At 42.9% G+C, this 20776-nt stretch overlaps 1 protein-coding gene across 1 annotated transcript in view; it reads right to left on the bottom strand.

Annotated features, from left to right (window-relative positions):
* Positions 1-20776, bottom strand: part of LINGO2 (leucine rich repeat and Ig domain containing 2) — a 2187995-nt gene that overhangs the window by 1614708 nt on the left and 552511 nt on the right. The window contains exon 3 of the mRNA XM_040358558.1: positions 8750-8816. The gene's annotated coding sequence lies outside the window, so the exon portion shown is untranslated. The remainder of the gene's footprint in view (positions 1-8749; positions 8817-20776) is intronic.

The following is a 20776-nucleotide window of genomic DNA, read 5'->3' as shown; positions in this document are numbered from 1 at the left end:
TTACTCAGAACCCCCAAACATTATATATATATATTTTAGCAGACATCCTAGGGAATAAAATGGCGGTCATTGCAACTTTTTATCTTGCACGGTATTTGCGCAATAATTTTTCAAATGCCTTTTTTTGTACAGGTTACCAGTTTAGAGTTACAGAGGAAGTGCTAGAATTGTTGCACACACTCTACCGCACACAGCGATACCTCACATATGTGGTTTGAACGATGTTTACATACGTGGGCGGGACTTACGTGTGTGTTCGCTTCTAAACGCGAGCTACCAGGGGCATTTTAATTTTATTTATTTTTTTACTTAATTTATTTATTTTTTACACTTTGTTTAAATTTTTTTATCACTTTTATTCCTATTACAAGGAATGTAAACATCCCTTGTAAAAGGAAAGGTGTGTGATAGGTCCTCTTTAAGGAGAGTAATAAGACCGCACATCTCTCCTTCAGGCTGGAAAGAATGAGATTGTGAAAAAAAATTCACCGATCTCATGCTTACTAGCCGCAATTGCGGCTTTATTTACATTCCGGTACCTGGGCGTGACGTCATCACATCGCGCCCAGGCCTCCGACAGTCATAGAGATGACTGGTGACCATGTGGTCACCAGTCATCTCTATGCTTCCTATCCGGCGCTGGGCGATTCTTTCTCCGGGCCCCCGATGGCACGGGAGAGCCCGGAGAAGCCCTGGATGGCGGCGGGAGGGGGGATGTCCCCTCCCGCCGCCTATAAGGATGATTAACCGGTGGAACCACCGCTTTGATCATTCTTATGGTGCGTAGGATCGCCACCGGAACACAATGATATCTGAATGATGCCTCTAGCTGCAGGCATCATTCAGATATCACCGCACAAAGTCCAGGACATCATATGACGTCCACCCGGGATGGGAGATCCCCTTTGTGGACGTCATATGTCTATGTGCGGTATTGAAGTGGTTAAAGTGGTTGTAAAGGTTTATTAAAAAAAAAAAAATAACATGTCATACTTACCTCCACTGTGCAGTTCATTTGGCCCCGATCCTGCTGTTCTGGGGTCCCACGGCGGCTCTCGCGGCTTCTCCCCGCAATAGCTAACCCCCTCTGGGAAGCTCTCTTCCGAGGGGGTTAGCTTCCGGGCGCGCTCCCATGTCATACAGTAGACGTCCATAGATGCTGAGTGTATGACTCGGTCCCACCCCCAGCGGCCACGTCATTGGATTTGATTGACAGCAGTGGGAGCCAATGGCTGCGCTGCTATTAATCTATCCAATTAATGCCGAGACTCCATAGAGAAGAAGATTCCAGGGATGCGCAGAGCAGGTAAGAAGGTTTAGGTAAGTAAAACGGGGGGCTGGGGGGCCCGTGACAGCGAGGTGTTTTTTCACCTTAATGCATAGGATGCAGTAAGGTGAAAAAACACAAAGCTTTACAACCCCTTTAAGTAGCTTTGGAGCAATGAATATAGAGACTGGCAAGCAGTGGTCTAAAGTGGTCTAGTTATTTGACTATAACCAATGTCTTACTCTTGACGTATGAGTAATTAAATATTGCATTATTAAATTATATTACAGAATGTTTGGGAATAAATACTAATTCAAGTTGTGTAGGGATATATTATGGTTTAACAATATCTGGGATGACACTTGTAATTAATACAGATAATCAGGTGACACTGGGGACAGTAAGGGAATTACACGTCCAAAGACCACTGTTTAGGGCATCTTAGAACTCAATATCGGGAAAAGCTGTTAAGAAGTTAAAAACTGTCATAACCTATTACGTGTTGTTTTTGGCAAAATAAAAATGCTGCCAGTTATTATTACAGGTCACATTGACCCAAATGCTAGTAAGTTAAGAGCATACTTGTTTATGTGGGTGTGAGTTGTGGGAAAATCATAAATACTATTTTTTTAAAATATCTGCAATATAGAGGCCCTCAATTCAGTCCAGTGTCGAAAAATTTGTCTTAACCTGAACCCTAAGTAAGATAAAAAAATTCACTTTGCATGATTCATGGTTTCAAGGCTCATGTTGCATATTTCCATCTTGGGTAAATAATCAATAGGACTGCTTTTAGACCTTAGGCTAGCTATTTCTTCCCATAATGGGTAAACTGAGAAGTTATAGAAAATGCATGTAATTCCTATATAAAGGCAGTAACTTTACTCACAGTCTCAGTCACATCTGAATTAGTATAGCCCATGATTCAAGCAAGGGCAGCTTTCATTATTGGCTTTAAGCCTAGGTTCACACTGCTGCAAATTCAAAATCGCGGTAAAATGCGCGATTTTACCGCGATTTTGCGGCCACGATTTTGCCGCGATTTCGGCCGCAATTTGATGTAAATCGCAGCCCGAAATCGCAAAAAGTAGTACAGGAACTACTTTTTGAAATCGCAGATGCGGCGTCGCACTGATTAGGACAGTGTCATTGCCGACAATTGCCGGCAAATGCCGCCGATTTGAGATGCTATTTGACATGTCAAATCGCATCTCAAATCGTTCCAAATCGTACCCAGTGTGAACCAGGGCTAAATGAAAGTTTTTTGCCCAGAGCTGAGGTGGTACAGCCAACGTGTATAGGTTAATGACCAAGCAATAATGAGGACATATGGAGAGACAGATATACAGAGTGGGCCAGATTCTGAAAGGTGCAGCGCCATGTACACCGTCGTAAGTCCGAATCTGACCCGTCGTATCTATGCGCCTGATTCTTAGAATCAGTTACACATAGATATCCATTAGATCCGACAGGCATAAGTCTCTTACGCCGTCGGATCTTAACTGCATTTTTTTGTTGACCACTAGGTGGCGCTTCCGTCAAATTCCGCATCAAGTATGCCAATTAGCTAGATACGCAAATTCCCGAACGTACGCGTGGCCGGCGCAGTAAAGTTACGTTGTTTACATTAGGCTTTTTCCGGCGTAAAGTTGCCCCTGCTATATGAGGCGCAGCCAATGTTAAGTATGGCCATCGTTCCCGCGTCAAAATTTGAAAAAGTTACGTCGTTTGCGTAAGTCGTCCGTGAATGGGGCTGGACGTCATTTACGTTCACGTCAAAACCAATGACGTCCTTGCGGCGTACTTTGGAACAATGCACACTGGGAAATTCCACGGACGGCGCATGTGCCGTTCCGCAAAAATGTCAATCACGTCGGGTCACAGTAGTTTTACATAAAACACGCCCCCCTGATCCAAATTTGAATTAGGCGGGCTTACACCGGCCGATTTACGCTACGCCGCCGCAACTTACGGAGCAAGTGCTTTGAGAATACAGCACTTGCCCGTGTAAGTTGCGGAGGCGTAACGTAAATCAGATATGTTACGCCCGCACAATTTTACGCGGCTGTACAAGAATCTGGCCCTATATATATATATATATATATATATATATATTATATATATGAATGAAAGGACTTAAGGTAAACAGTGGAAAAGCCGTTGCAAAGATTACCAGTAAGTCCTTCTGTATCTCATATATTCAGCAGTTATATGTTGACTGACAAACAGACTCCAGTCTGTTTCTCAGCAGTAAATTAGGTTGTGTTGTAGATGGAAATTAGTCTGTATTCCTAGGGGGTAATGAGTTGGGATTTATCATCCAAATCTACTATGCTGCCACAATCAACAACTTTTTCTTTGCTGGTTTCTAAGATTCTGAATTTGCCTTCAGCAGAAAGTTGAAAGGTTCCATATTTCAAAAAGCACCTGTCATCCTGGGGAATAACTGGTAACGCTATCAGAAGCACTACACAGTAAAATATATATATATAAGATGTGCAATACTCATATGAATATCCTGCAGTTTACAAAGAAGAAAGAGTTGGGTTATGTAATTATTCATGGATACATTGCATCACATAGCATATAGTAACCTAATGTTTTAAATAATGGAGCAAAAATATAAAAAGAAATCATAAAAATTTAATGAAATGCAATACATTTATTATTTTAACTATTATTTGAAAAATTATTTTTAGTTAGCTCTAAATTCTGAATTTCATCCTGTTAACGACTGATTTTGCAGCCTTGTAAATTGCAAGTTGATCTGAAACAGGGAATTTGTAACTGGTGAGTTTTTATAATAGCTTTGACTGTTGAAGAGTAAAAGCTAATAAGGCACTTTGGAATGAAAGTCAATAGCAATGACTCCTGAGCTCTGACATGCAAGGAATAACAAACATAGGCCCGGATTCACGTAGCACTTACGCCAACGTATCTTTATATATGCCGCGTAAGTGCACTGATGCGCCGTCGTATCTATGTGCCTGATTCCTAAAGCTAGATACGCCTGAATTGTGGCTTCATCCGACCGACGTAAGTTTCCTACGTCGTCGGAGCCTGGGCGCATATTTACGCTGGCCGCAAGGGGCGCTTCCATTGATTTACGCGTCGAATATGCAAATGACCGAGAGAGGCCGATTCACGAATGTACTTGCGCTCGTCGCTGTAATCTACGCCATTTATGTAAGGCGTACATCCAGCGTAAAGTTATTACACCTATAGGAGGCGCATCCCATGCAAAGGTATGGACGACGGAACAGCCGTCGTATTTTACGTCGTTTACGTAAGTTGTACGTGAATGGGGCTGGGCGTAGGTTACGTTCAGTGATTCAACGTATATTAGGCGTTAGGTCCGACGTGATTCTGAGCATGCGCACTGGGAAGCGCCCATGGGGCGGCGCATGCGCCGTTCGTTCGGCCATTCATTTGCATGGGGTCACGGTTCATTTAAATGGATCACGCCCACTTCCTTCCTACTTTGAATTAGGCGGGCTTACGCCGGCCAATTTACGTTACGCCGGCGCAACGTTGGGAGCGAGTGCTTTGTGAATACTGTTCTTGCCTCACTGATTTACGTCGGCGTAGCGCATATGAGATGCGCTACACCGGTATAAAGATGCGCCGCTCTACGTGAACCAGGGCCATAAAGTATATTTTACACCCACCATTACAAAAAATAATAATACAAATTACATTTATGAGAGGAGCTCCCCATGTATCTATAATTGTGATCTGTGTAACAATTTTTCTCTATCAAATTGTTCCATGCTAAATTACATGTATGGGTGTTTTAGCTTAGAGAGTGAAAAGTTTGCATATGCCTTATCTTGGTAAAAGCCTTTGCATAAAATATGCAATCATCGCACAAACTTTGCTACGAAGAGACCAAGATGAAATGTACCGTATTTATCGGCGTATACCACACACTTTTTTGCCCTGAAAATCAGGGCAAAATCGTGGGTGCGCGGTATACGCCGATACCCGCGAGTTTTGAATACTGCGCCGACATATACCGAGCGCAGTACACTCGGGTATAGTCAGGGAGTCTCAGGTCCTTCCGCGCTCACGTCCTGGACGTACAGGACGTCAGCGCGAGAGTTGCCGAGCATTGCCAACAATACACGAGTGTACTGCGCTCTGTATATGTCGGCGCAGTATTCAAACTCGGCGCGGGAAACGAGCGGGGAGGACGCGAGGACGCCGCAGAAGGACGCCGGACCCGACGAAGAGGACACCCGAAGCCGAAGAAGGACGCCGGACCCGACGAAGAGGACACCCGAAGCTGCAGAAGGACGCCGAACCCGACGAAGAGGACACCCGAAGCCGCAGATGAACGCCGGACCCGACGAGGCCGCCGATGGACGCCGCGCAAGACACCAAAACTGTAAGTACAAAAAAAAAATTTTTTCCACAGGATTGGGGGCAACTTTAGGGGTGCGCGGTATACGCGGGAGCGCGTTATACCGAGATAAATACGGTATATTAATCTTACTGTTCTGCAGTTATAAATTGATTATGAAGCTTTATTTTTTGATCCATTGTAGGCACCATCATATAATGGGCTGAAGGGTCTATGACTACCCTATTTTTAATTTCCAGGCTCCTCGGTTAGGTCTGCTGATGGGTTCCTCCCCATCCTGTTCACTACTTATACCTACCTTGATGCCTGTTCCCTGAGGGACTTCACTCACATTTAAAGGAGTTTCTTATGCTTTGGGTGACTAATATGTTTGTGAGTAACAGACTACATTTGTTTGTAATTATAGTATTTACATACTTGTTATATTTACTGTTTTTGTTACTTAAACTTGTATTTTAAAGTAAGGCTTCATTTCCACAGACGTTTTTACAGCCACTTTTCTGAGCGTTTTTTGCAGCTTAAAAACGGCAGAAGGCGACGAGGAAGACCGGAGTGGGCTGGCAGCTGCTAGTAAAAGAGCTGCAAGAAGATAGCAGCGACCAGCCCCGAAGAAGGCACCGGAGAGCGGAAAAGAAAATGGGGAGAGTGGAGAAGACCCCCGAAGGCAGGAGAAGACCCCCGGAGCTGGCTAATAAATTATTTTAAAAACCTGTGTTTTGTTTTTATTTTATTGACACTTTTACGATGTACCCCATACTCATTCACGTAGACCCCGACAACCAATGGCCAGGGTTGTCGGGAAGAGACCCTTGTTCCCATCAACATGTTCAGCATCCACCCCCCCCCCCATGTTGAGGGCATGCGGCCTGGTATGGCTCAGGAGGGGGGGGGCGCTTGCCCTGTCCCCACCGCCATTCCTGACCAGCCGGGCGGCATGCTCTGATAAGGGTCTGGTATGGGTTTTGGGGGAACCCCCACGCCGTTTTTTCGGTGTAGGTGTTCCCCTTAAAATCCATACCAGACGAAGGATCTGGTATCATCCTGGGAGGGAACCTCGCACAATTTTTTTTTAAATTTGCGCGGGGTTCCCCTTCAAGATTCTCTGCACACCAGTCGCCCCGCAAGTGGGATCATCTTGATCAGACTTCTGGTGCGACCTCTATTCAAATCAATGGGCTCTCATGGGGAACCATTGATTTTGAATAGAAACAGAAAAACGCGGCTGAAAACTAGCGCATGCATGCAATGCAAAACGCCAAAAAAATTGCGTTCAAAACGCAGTTTTTTTCCTGGCGTCTGTACTAGCTTTTCAGCCTGTTTTTTAAAACGTCCATGGAAATGAAGCCTAAAAATAGGATGGAAATGACTGTGCCAATGAAAAAATAAGAAGCTGCTAGCACCACAATTGACATAAATGACATAAACTAGAAACTCATGAGTGCAGCGCTAATTTATGTATAAAGTGATCATATACTGTACATAAATATATATCACAAAAGGTATATAGAAACCTCAAACAAAAGTGCCATTTGAAAAGTTCATGATGAAAACAGTCCACAAAGACCCATCAGGGAAGAGTCCATATGGAATCCAAATCCACAAGGGTGCTTGTAATGAGAGTGAAAATCCACAAATGCGTGACAACCCCACCGACATGGATTGTAATATTGCGCTTAACAGAAAGTGTGGACCCAAGTACCTTATAGCAATGAGTCACACAAGCAGGGATGATTACACATTAAGTATGGATGCCCAATCGCTCAGGTATCTCTAGTGTGGATGGTATGGATCCCACAAATTCCCTAGGTTCTGGTAGGAATGGACCTCTGCTTCGATGGACCATGTCTCCCAGTTCAAACACATATGTGGAAACAAGCCAAGTAGTTGCACATGGTGTAACATAATTAAAAAAATATTTTATTTAAAAGTACAAAACGCTTACAAAAAGTGAAGTAAACAGTGCTTGTAGTATGGAATGACCTTGGCAGAAGCTGGACCCTGACACATTTCTTCAAACATGACATCCTCACAGGGCTTTTTGGATTTTCATTCTCATTACAACCACACTTGTGGATTTGGATTCCATGTGGACATATTCTTGATGGATCTTTGTGGACTGTTTTCATGATGAAATGTTCAATTTACACTCATTTGGTTTGAGGTTTCTATATACCTTTTGTGATATATGTTCATGTATATGATCACTTCAACATTGTTATTATTAACTTTTTCAGTTTGATGTTTTTACATACATTTTGTAATATATGTTTATGTATATGCTCACTTTATACATTAATTAGCGCTGCACTTATGGGTTTCCAACTTGTATTTTAAATCTGATGTATTCTTTTCCTATTAGCTGCACCCCTTGAACACTGAAGAAGCTCAACTTGCAAAATGTGTTGGGTATTTAAATCTTCCTTTTTTGTCTCTATTGTCATCATCGTATTTACCATTGGATTCAAACCAACTGTATACGTAAATTAATGTGATTATGGGAAGATGTATGGGGTTGCTTATGCTATATAAACTTGAGGTCTATCCATTATGTTTTTATCGTTAAGGACTGATTGTTCTTATTTTTATCAATTGTCTTTTGGAATTAAATTACGCATTTATATATGTGTATGTGTTTTTTTTCTGAGGTTAAAGGATTAGCAACATGAATGCATTTCTTTTAACATTCTGTATATAGATGTTCACTTGCCCTCCTCTAAAAGCTATCTAGAGCAAGTTGTACTGGTCCTGGGCTTCCAAGAGCTGTAGAAGAGCCTGGATCACTTCTATATTACAACTAGGAGCCAGTTGTACAATATGTTTTGAGAAATACTTTATATAATTCATAGTTAAATTACAGAGCTCAATATAACCCAAAGAAAGGTCACATACCAATGATGCCTACATAGGCAAAACGTTATTCACCCAACAATCTTCAGTAAATGATCCTGCCCCCCAGGGCCACCCCACTCGTTTGAACACAGAACATGAAACCCAAGTGCACTGAAATAATCAGGATAAGATAAAAATGAACCTCAATATTTCACACCACCAAGGTCCTTGAGTGACTACAGCCCTGCTTGTGCCATTATATTGATATAAAAAGGTTCCAATAAACTTACTTATGAAGTCTTGCAACATTCTTGCTAAATCCAACATATATGACCAACACAGGATAGGAGTGGGGAGCTGTGGAATCAGAAACAAGAAATAAGCAAACTGTTACATTGTGTATTCTTTTAACTAAAAACTCAGTATTAATTTAATCATTTTTGGAAAGAGACAATGATCAAGAAAATGTATCTAAAGCCTTTTTTTGTTTGGACAAAGTATGGAAACCTCTGTCAGGTTTTTATTGCTTCCTATATTATCATTAGGGAGGTTTACCCTGGTGAGCAAGTAAAGGGAAATTCAGCATTTTATAAAGGAGGTCAGAACTGGAGTAGAGCAGGCCCGGACTGGCCATCGGGCAAACCAGGCATTCGCCCGGTGGGCTGCACGAGAGGCCGCCAGACTGCAAGTCGCGCCGCTCATCTAGCCTCTCCGCGGCCGCCCGGTTGGACGTTAAAACAGAGGGGGGAGGAGCCAGATGAGAAGCCTTCGGCCTCTCCACGGCCGGGGGGCGTGACTGCGAGGGGATAGGAGCCAGAGCAGACACCTGCTGCTTCAACACCGGCCCAGATAGCAGAAAATGTGAGTGCAGCCCCCCCCTCCTGTAACCTGGATAGGAGCAGTGGGGGTGGCTGCATATAAAAAAAACTTTTTTTTACATCTCCCTTCTGCAGTATCGGAATGCCTGAGGCTGTGAGAGGAAGAGGAAAAGCAGGCATTCCAATACTGCAGAAGGGAGATGGAGAAAAATATTTTTTTATATGCAGCTGCCCCCACTGCTCCTCCTACATCTCTCATATTCTTTGCCTCCTCGTGATCTCCCCAGTGCTCTCTGCCACCCCCTCTCCAGTGCTCTCTGCCACCCCCCCAGTGCTCTCCGCCACCCCCCAGTGCTCTCTGCCACCCCCCAGTGTTCTCTGCCACCCCCCAGTGCTCTCTACCACCCCCCCAGGGCTCTCTGCCACCCCAGTGCTCTCAACCTCCCCCAGTGCTCTCACCCTCCCCCCAGGGCTCTCTGCCACCCCCAGTGCTCTGCACCTCCCTTCATGCTCTTTGCCACCCCCCAGTGCTCTCTGCCAACCCCAGTGCTCTCTGCAACCCCCCCAGTGCTCTCCGCAACCCCCCCCAGTGCTCTCTGCCACACCCCCCAGGGCTCTCTGCCACCCCCCCAGTGCTTTCAACCTTCCCACCAGTGCTCTCTGCCACCCCCAGTGCTCTCAACCTCCCCCCAGTGCCCTCAACCTCCCCCAGGGCTATCTGTCAACCCCTAGTGCTCTTCACCTCCCCCATGCTCTCTGCCACCCCCTAGTGCTCTTTGCCACCCCTCCAGTGTTCTCCACCAACCCCATGCTCGCTGCCATCCCCCAGTGCTCTCCAACACTCTCCATGCTCTCTGCCACCCCCAGTGCTCTCTGCCACCCCCCAGGGTTCTCTGCCACCCTCCAGGGCTCTCTGCCATACCCTAGTTCTCTCCGCCACCCCCATGCTCTCTGCCACCCCCCTAGTGCTCTTTGCCAACCCCTCCAGTGTTCTCCACCACCCCCATACTCTCTGTCACCCCCCAGTGCTCTCTGCCACCTTCCAGGGCTCTCCACCTTCCCCCATGCTCTCTGCTGCCCCCCAGTGATCTCCACCTCTCCCATGCTCTCTGTCACCCCCCAGTGCTCTCTGCCACACCCCAGTGCTCTCCACCTCCCCCCATGCTCTCTGCCGCCCCCCAGTGCTCTCCACCTCCCCCCATGCTCTCCACCGCCTTCCCTGTGCTCTCCACCTCTCCCCATGCTCTCTGCCGCCCCCCAGTGCTCTCCACCTCCCCGCATGCTCTCCACCGCCCTCCTTGTGCTCTCCACCGCCCTCCCTGTGCTCTCCACCTCCCCCATGTTCTCCACCTCCCTGCATGCTCTCCACCTCCCCCCCCATGTTCTCTGCCGGAGGTTGTTTTTCAGGGGTTGGCCTTAGTTTCAGTGAAGGGAACTCTTAAGGTGTCAGCATACCAATAAATGTTGGACAATTTCATGCTCTCAACTTTGTGGGAACATTTTGGGGATGGCCTCTTCCTGTTCCAACATGACTGCTCACCAGTGCACAAAGTAAGGACAATAAAGACATGGATGAGCGAGTTTGGGGTGGAGGAACATGTCTGGCCTGCACAGAGTCCTGACCTCAACCCTATTTAACACCTTTGAAATGAATCAGAGCGGAGACTGAGAGCCAGGCCTTCTTGTCCAACATCAGTGCTTGACCTCACATATGCGCTTCTAGAAGAATGGTCAAACATTCCCATAGACACACTCCTAAACCTTGTGGGCAGCCTTCCTAGAAGATTTGAAGCTGTTATAGCTGCAAAGGGTAGGCCAACTAAAAATTGAACCCTTGGGACTTAGACTGGGGGACATTAAAGTTCACGTGTGTGTGTAAAGGTGTCCCAATTCTTTTGGTAATATAGTATATGTGTGTGCGTTGTGTGGGTATGATCTTCTCTCTAAAAATACCCTACTGAAGCTGGAGATTATAGAAGCCATTTTTTCCTTTAGTTTTTTGGTCACATGTATATGTTGGGGGGTATCTTTTTGCTGCTAAGTGTCTGGCTATGTTATTGTATTTTTGTGACTAGCAGAAACATGGCAACAATATTTTAACAGTGAATATCTGACATTTTCTTCTTCTCCCCTTTCAATTCTTTGTACGGATACTGTAGATGTTATCAATGCAATTATTGTATCACTTTGTACAGAAACTATAAAGGAGATAACCTTCCTGCAATAATAAAGCAGAAAGACTAAAATGATTTTGAAGTTATGGTGCAGACTATTTTGGCATGTAAGGAAAGTAGCCCCATAGAAAAACAGAAGATTTATTTTGAAACAGGTATAAAAGCCAGCTTTTTGTATGCATGATAAACACAACTAGGCAGGCAGAGCAGAAGTGTGTCTATTTTTATTTAACTTACATAAGAACTGTACTGTATGTTCTTTTACACATTGAAAATAGCACCTGTTTTGTATTTCCAACCCATTTTGAGCTTCTTCAGCAGCTGTTCTCAAGCTCAGAACCTGCAATTTAATATGAAGCTGCTAATCTTGATAATGTAGAACACTAGTTTAACAACATTAACAATTTTCATCTAAAGACAATCAGAGATCAACCAGAAATAACTGCAAAATTAAAGGGTAAATATTACTGTATATTTTATAGCTATTTTATAAAATATTTATTATCGTCATATCATGATATTTTGACATATTTGCAAAGTTACTGGGAAAGTGAACAAGGCATGAATAACAGAAGGCAATGTTGAGACTAGAAATGGCATGGAGCCCCACCCCCAATTCCCTTTGTGTCTGGTATGAATTTTAAGGGGGGACACAACACAAAAAAAAATAGAAAAGAGTGTGAGATCCTCCCCTCCAATGCCCGATTAGACTAATTGTCCAAGCATGCATCCTGGATAAAGGGGTATAGGGGACAAGCTTGCAGGCCCACTCCAGATCCATATCAGGGCATGGGCCCTTAACATGAGAGGGTATCTTGCCAGGGGGGAATAATGTTGAGGACAATGACCTCTTCCCCATAAGCCTGTCCTGGTGTTGTGGGAATATGTTGATATCTGGAAGCCCCATTTAATAATAAGGCACCTGCCCCCAGATACTTCCCCTTATGTGAATGAGTGAAGGGCACATAGTACCCCACTCATTGCCAAAAATGTATAAAGTCTAAATAAAGGCACGCACTTTTTAACAAGACCTTTATTAACTGCTTGCCGACCGCGGCACGCACTTATACGTTGACAGAATGGCACTCCTGGGCAAAAGAACGTATCTGTACGCCCCCTTTAAGGAAGTAGCATTGTGGACGCGCACGCGCGCCCGCCGCAAGATCCGTGAGCCCGACCTCGGGTCCCGCAGACTTGATCGCCGCGGGTATACGCAAAATCGTCTCATGATGAGGAAGAACGGGAAGATGCTGATGTAAACAAGCATCTCCCCGCTCTGCCTAGTGACAATGACAGTGATCACAGCTTCCTGTAATCAGAAGCGGTGATCACTGTCTTGTCACACACAGCCCATCCCCCCTACCGTAAGAAGCACTCACTAGGGCACACTTAACCCCTACAGCACCACAGTAATCAGTGCATTTTTATAGCACAGATCGCTGTAAAAATTACAATAGTCCCAAAAATGTGTCAAAAGTGTCCGACATAATGTCACAGTCATGATAAAAATCGCTGATCGCCACCATTACTAGTAAAAAAAAAATGACATAAAACTATCCCTTATTTTGTAGACGCTATAACTTTTGCGCAAACTGATAAACGCTTATGCGATTGTTTTTACCAAAAATATGTAGAAGAATACGTATCAGCCTAAACTGAGGAAAAAAATAATTTTTTTATATATTTTCTGGGGATATTTATTATAGCAAAAAGTAAAAAATATAGATTTTTTTTCAAAATTGTCGCTCTATTTTTGTTTATAGCGCAAAAAATACAAACCGCAGAGGTGATCAAATACCACCAAAAGAAAGCTCCATTTGTGGAAAAAAAAGGACGTAAATTTTGTTTGGAAGCCACGCAATTGTCAGTTAAAGTGACGCAGTGCCAAATCGCAAAACGTGTCCCAGGTTAACACTAGGGGGCGATCATGGGGTTAAATATGTTCCCTAGGGAGTGATTCTAACTGTAGGGGTAGGGGACTGACTGGGAGAGGTGACTAATCGGTGTCCCTATGTACAAGGGACACACCATTGGTCTCCTCGCCCTGACAGGACGTGGATCTCAGTGTTTACACACAGAGATCCACATCCCTGGCTCTGTGACAAGCAATCGCGGGCGCCCAGCGAACATCGCGGCCGACAGGCACGCGTATCGGTTCCCCAGTTATGCAGCGAGTGCTCCACACTGCGGGAATCCCATGATGTCATATAACGCCGCCCGGAGGGACGATGGGTTCCTGCGACCAGTTCGTAGAGTTTAATGAGGGTACAGTGACGAGGGGAGTGATGTGGGACGCACTGAAAGCACAGAAGGCATTCCTCAGGGGTATTCTCATTCAACAGGTGGCAAAAATTAAAAAGGCATCAAGGGAGTGGGAGAACAGGATCAGGAGGGAGCTAGTGAATGTAGAAAAGGAATATGTGGAAGCCCCATCCCCAGAGAAACAAAGAGTATGGTTGAATAAACAACAGGAATATATATTCCAGAAGAAAGTCGCATTTGGGGAGGGGGAAAATGAGAACCAACTCCTCCCCCTTGGCAGTCCCCACAATTAGGACAGTAAAGGGAGAAATTTCATCTCAGATGTCGGAGAATACAGACACATTTAGAGAGTATTATGATAATTTGTATAGATCAAAGGGGGCTGCAGGAGTATAGACATACTGGTTCTTACAGAAATGGAAAAAGAGGGAATAGAGGCCCTGATAACTCTGGACGAAATACAGCTAGCAGTTGCAGAGATGTCTAATCAGAAATCCCCTGGGCCAGATGGCCTCCCAGTAGAGACCTATAAACACTATGGGAAAGTATTGCTCCCGGAGCTCCTTAAAGTGTTGAACTGGGTGGAGGTGGAGGGGAAACTTCCCACTTCAATGAAAGAGGCAACAATAATAGTATTGCATAAAGAGGGGGAAGACCCTCTAGAGACCACATCCTACAGACCATCTCCCTACTTTGCTTGGATGCTAAAATATTGGCTAAAGTAATGGCAGCCCGGTTAAATAAAATTATTTTTAAACTCATACATCCAGATCAAACAGGGTTTATCCCTAGCAGAATAACCAGCATTATTATCAGGAGGGTATTTCTCAATTTGAAGATACCAACAGAGAATATGGGTACAAGGGCGGTCATGTCCTTAAATGTGGTTAAGGCCTGTGACAGCCTAGAGTGGGGGTATATCTGGCGAGTATTGGGAGAATTCGGCTTTGGTCCTGCATTCATTAGGTGGATAAAAATATTGTATAATAGACCTAGCGCTAGAATTAGAGTTAACAATGATTATTCAGGTAAGATTCAACTGGAACGGGGGACAAGACAGGGGTGTCCATTGTCACCCCTGCTCTTTGCGCTTGCAATGGAGCCACTGGCTACTGTAATAAGATCAAATATAAATATGGAAGGGTTCTTGAGAATGACAGGTGAGGAGAGAATCGCATTATATGCGTATGATGTCCTCCTCTTCCTGTGGGATACAGAGCAATCCTTCAGGTAGGCGATGGGCATCTTCAGAGAATTTGGAAGACTCTCGGGACTGGTCATAAACTGGGAGAAATTAGCACTTATGTCGGTGTACCCTATTGAGAAACAAATACTGACAGAAATAACCCAACTGGAAGTAGTTGAGACAATGAAATACATAGGTATATATATAACAAGAGACCCAAATAAGTATATAAACAATAATATAATCCCCCTTCTGGCTAAATTCAAAAGAAAAATTAAAATCTGGCGGAGGCTCCCATTATCAGTAGCAGGGAGATGCAATTTGATTAAAATGCTGTGGATGCCATAATTACTATACTTATTGCATAACTCCCCAATTTGTATACACAAGAAATGGTTTAAAAGAAATTGATACATTGTTTAGAGAACTAATATGGAAAGGAGGTCAGTCTAGGATAAGCTTACAAACTTTACAATTATCAACAAGTGCCACATCCCCGGAGCTACTTTTTGGCAGGCCAACTGCAACATTTAGGAGTAAGTAAAGATTCAGGAGGAGGTATAAATGAGGGGGGGTTAATATATACTAGGGGCGCCCCATAAGATATTAGTGGAAGTATTGGAGGCAAACTCTTTTGTCAATAGAACCCCCCCTCTGGAATAATAGGAACCTTCGGGAACTGGAGACGATAGGAAAGATCAAAGAATGGGAAATAAAGGGGATAGGCAGGTTGGTCCAGTTGTATGAGGAAAGTACTTTAACCTCCCTGGCGGTATGATTCTGTCTGGAATTACGTACCAAAAGCGGTACAATTATTTTGCAAGGAAATTGGCGTTTTATACTGTAGGCCTGTAATTTTTTGAAATAACTCACTTAAATCTGACCAAGCAAGAGTTTTGTAGGCATCCCGGGTATGATTTTTTTTTTAAAACAAAATTATAAATTATAATATAATAAATAATTATAAATAATTATAACAAATAATAATATAATTATAATAAAAATTATTCAATAATGTAATCAACTCAAAATCACTGAAATTTGCAGTTGCAGAATTGTCGCTGTCATTATTTTATTTTTTTTATGACGAATTTCCCCGCAAATCGCTATCGCACATTTCTGCAAGTGATTATAATTTATTATCGCTGTTTTCTAGCTGATCTAAAACCATTTTTGACATAAAGGGACACTTTTGGACAATCTACAGTTTTTAGGCAGAAATGACATTTTTTATTATATAAAAGTACATGCAGGGCACTGGGCAGACCACTAGGGACAAGGGGGGTGTGTATTTTTTACATACAGTACTGTAATCTATAAGATTACAGTATACTGTATGTAATGTGTTTGTTTACTTTTTTGAATTTGGCGCCGGAGATCGGCGGCACACGGGGACTGTGAATCAAGCGAGGAGGACCCGCTCGCTCACACAGCGGGTGGCATCGCTGGATCCAGGGACAAGGTAAGTAAACCAAGCCTGTGGATCCAGCGAAAGGTAAGCCCGTCCAGCCCGAGCGTGACTCGGGTTTACCGATCCTAACATGAAAAACCAACCCCGAGTCACGCTCGGGTTTACCGTCAGGGGGGTTAAAAACATTTACAGCTCTGAGAGAGGAATATGGCATATCCAAACACTCATTTTATAAATATCTACAATTCAGACATGCATTAAATGCTCAGTTTGAGAAACAAGGCCCTGTCTGGAGTAATACTCCTATTTACCAAACAATAGGTAGTCTGAGTAGGATAGGGAGATTTATATAAAAAATATACCCACATAAATGTGGAGGAAGTATTGGGGGTCCAGAGCTGCTTAAACGTAGGGGGAAATGGGAAGAAGATTGAGGGATAATATCAGACAGGCAATGGAGGAGGATGTTAGAGAGGGGACACTTGGTATCGGTTTCACCTGCATAGAAAGTCTCACATTTGATGTTGATACACAGGACATATTATACACCCAAGAGACTGTTCAAGTTAGGCTGGAGAACAGATACTAAGGGCCAGATTCACAGAGCAAGTATGCCGGCGTATCTACTGATACACCGGCGTACTTTCAAATTTGCCGCGTCGTATCTTTAGTTTGAATCCTCAAACCAAGATACGACGGCTTCTGGCTTCGATCCGACTGGTGTACGGCTTTGTACGCCTTCGGATCGTAGGTGCAATACTTCGGCGCCCGCTGGGTGGAGTTTGCGTTGTTTTCCGCGTTGGGTATGCTAATTAGCTTTTTCCGTCGATCCACGAAGGTACGCGCGGCCATCGCATTCTCTTACGTCGTCGCTAGTCGGCTTTTCCCGGCGTATAGTTAAAGCTGCTATTTTGTGGCGTATAGATAGACTTGCCATGTTAAAGTATGGCCGTTGTTCCCGCGTTGAATTTTAATTTTTTTTTTTTTTTGCGTAAGTCGTCCGTGAATAGGAAAGGATGTAACTCTCGTCTAATTTCAAAAAATTACGTCGCTGCGACGTCATTTCGCGCAAAGCACGGCAAGAAATTTTGAAACGGAGCATGCGCAGTTCATTCTGCGCGGGGACGCGCTTCATTTAAATGAATGACGCCCCCTCCCTGCCAATTTGAATTACGCGCCGAGAGATACACTACGCCGCCGTAACTTACGGCGCAAAATCTTCCTGGATTCGACTTGGAGCCAGGTAAGATACGGCGGCGTAGCGTATCTCTGATACGCTGCGCCTTTCTAAATCTATGTGAATCTGGCCCTAAGTGCTCCAGGTGTCAGGATACAAGAGACCTCTTACACATGATATGGAGGTGTCTGAAATTATTCCGATACTGGTCAGAGATCCTCAATACCATAAAAACGATATATGAAACTAGGCTGGAAATGGACCCCAGACTTTGTATCTTGGGTCTGGGGGAAGAAATGGGTGGAATAGCTAGTATAACTAAAGTAGTGATGAGGTGTCTTTTCCAAGCATTAAAATTAATAGCGCAGAGATGACAAGCAGAGAAGCTCCCCTCGGTAAGAGATTGGGTTAACATAGTTACAGAAACAATATGGAGGGAAAAAGTAGTTTATACAAAGAGAAGAAACTTTAAGGAATTTAAAAACTGTGGTTGGAGAGGATGGGATACCCTCTGTAAAGCACAGAAAGGGAGTAATAAGAAAAGCCCTACAGAAATAAATTAAATAAGGAATAGAGCGAGGCCCAAAACATACACTAAGATAAAGAATGAGGGGAAGGGAGGGAGGGCAAGAAAGAAAATAGATAGGGTGATAAAAGAGATAATAGAAAGCTGTAAGAAATTGTATTTTTCCTGTGTTTTATATATATATATATATATATATATATATATATATATATATATATATATATATATATATATATATATATATATATATATATATATATATATATATATATATATATATATATATATATATATGTATTTTTTAAAGTATGTAGAAAATAAATAAAGATTATATAATTAAAAAAAAAAAAAATTCAATCAGAACACCACAATAAAGTGCAAAAGCTTAAGTGAAAAATAAGTAATGATGCCACAAACATATTATAAATTATTAGAAAATTGCAATCATAATTCAATCACAATGACATGGCATAGTGCTCAAACATAACAGTGTCATACATAATATGCACAATAATAAAAGTTCATGGAGATGAAATGTGATAAAAACACTCCTGTGCTCCCCTTATGTGATTGCACTCACCTTAAAGCGTGTGACCACACAATTAAGTTTGGTCTAAACATGCTTATGAGCCACATCTGGGCTCTATGGGAAAATCAGCTCAAATACTGGGTCATTTAAATGGATATCCTCATGGTAGTGGAAACATAAAGATTGTAGACTAGGATAGTGATATCATTTTAAAAGTTTTTTATTTTAAAAAACAACCCCACAAAGGGGTACTCACATGTATCAGGTGCTTGAGCACACCAATCTTATGCTCGTGGGGTTTCCGTTCAACTTCCTGGTCTCCTCAGACAGCGTGTAAGCTGCTGCTGCCCACAACACTGTACTATCCCCTCCCCAACGTGTGTCAACACAGGGAATCACGTGTGTTCCTCAGGGGGATGCTCAGTAAACTAGTGAATGGTCCAATTATGCCACTTTTCCCTGGAAAATATTTTGCCCTGTGAAGTAAATCATACAGCCACAATTAACAAATCTGACTGGTGATTAACCTATATTTGTATTTTTGTTTTTCCCATGTGCATAAATTGCATATCAGATTTTAGGTGAATTGAATATAATTTATTTTATTCTAGCTTGGAAATTAAAAATAGATTTAATAATATTATGTATTTAACTTGCATCATATCTACCAAATGCATGGCTAATATCTGGTAAACATAGTTCATAAGCTATAAACAGTACACAAAATATAAAACAGAAAAAAAGCAATAAATGCATATATCTGACTGAAATACATGTGATACACACCTAAAGGGTACTTGAAACAGGAGCCAACGTTTTTTGTTTTAAATCGTATACGTGAACTATAGAAAAGTATTTGTTCATTCTATGTTCAATTTATCTGCCTAGAACATCTATGACAGTAGCAATCTCATCTTGTCTCATATTGGGTGTGAAGCAGCTTGTAGGTTGGGGCTGGTAAATCTGTACGTGAAATTCAGGATTTTGCTTGCGTATCATTTTTATACAGTAATTAGGGCTTGGGTTAATTGACTTATTTTCATTCTGCATTCATGCAAAGCTTGACAGAAATTTCACACACTAATCTATGCCGCATTCCTTGGCTTTCTTTACTAAGTGTAAAGATAATCACAAATGCATAGATTGCCTTTAGCAAAAATAATGTATCAGAATAATCAGCAGACCCAAAGATATAGACAACTGAATCTATATGCAATTCTTAAATTTAAATGGCATGCATGCCCCCTTGCTTCTTTCTAGTCTCTAAAGTTTCCATTTTGGTCAATGATCTCACCTATCACAATAAATAATTAAAAGGCAAGAAGATGAGTGCAAATCTTGTGAATGAACTGAAACTAGTATGTATTTTTACCTCTATAATGTTTTTTATAATGAAAAGTAGTTACTGCTATCCACACTCCACAGGGCACTGCAATGTTTATCCCTTTCATGACTAAGGCCCCATACACACGATAGAATCCATCCGCTGAAAAATCCCAGCGAATGGGTTTCAGCGGATAGATCCTATGGTGTGTACGTTCCAGCGGATACTTTTCCGCGGATATTTATCCGTCGACTCGCTTTTCAGCAGATCGAATATTTGCTGACATGCTAAACAAATCTATCCGACGGACAGATCCGTTGGTTAGTACACAATATCCGCGGATAAAAACCCTGCGCATGCTCAGACAAAATAAGGGGATGGGAGCACTCGTTCAGGTAAAACTCTCGTTTGTTTGTGATATGGCACATTCATCCTTTTAAATATCTAGTGTGTCGTTTATTGCCTCTTGTTTTTTCGGCGTTCTCTTGCTAGAATAAAGGAAAATTTATTATCATACTTACCGTAATTTTCCTTTCCTGATGGACTCCATGGCAGCCTACGTGTGGGTTAATCCCGCCTCCTCTCCAATGTGATAGGACCCCATACCCATAAAAGTTAACTCACCAATAGACTCAGTGTTCCGTAACTATCCCGACTCCATAATTTCAGGGTGGGAACTCCGTCTGCCATGGAGTCCATCAGGAAAGGAAAATTACGGTAAGTATGATAATAAATTTTCCTTTTTCCTGACTGACTCCATGGCAGCCTACGTGTGGGAAATAACTAGCCAAACACACGGGTGGGTATGCTGAACAGAAATATATTTAATTTGTCCCGTCAGCCGACAAGACTGATAAACCAAAATTTACAGAAGACAGTGCTGCAGGTTCAACACAGTAATGGGACATAA

This window comes from Rana temporaria, chromosome 1, assembly GCF_905171775.1.
Source record: "Rana temporaria chromosome 1, aRanTem1.1, whole genome shotgun sequence".
NCBI classification, from domain to species: Eukaryota; Metazoa; Chordata; class Amphibia; order Anura; family Ranidae; genus Rana; species Rana temporaria.
This window is presented reverse-complemented; position numbering and strand designations above follow the sequence as displayed.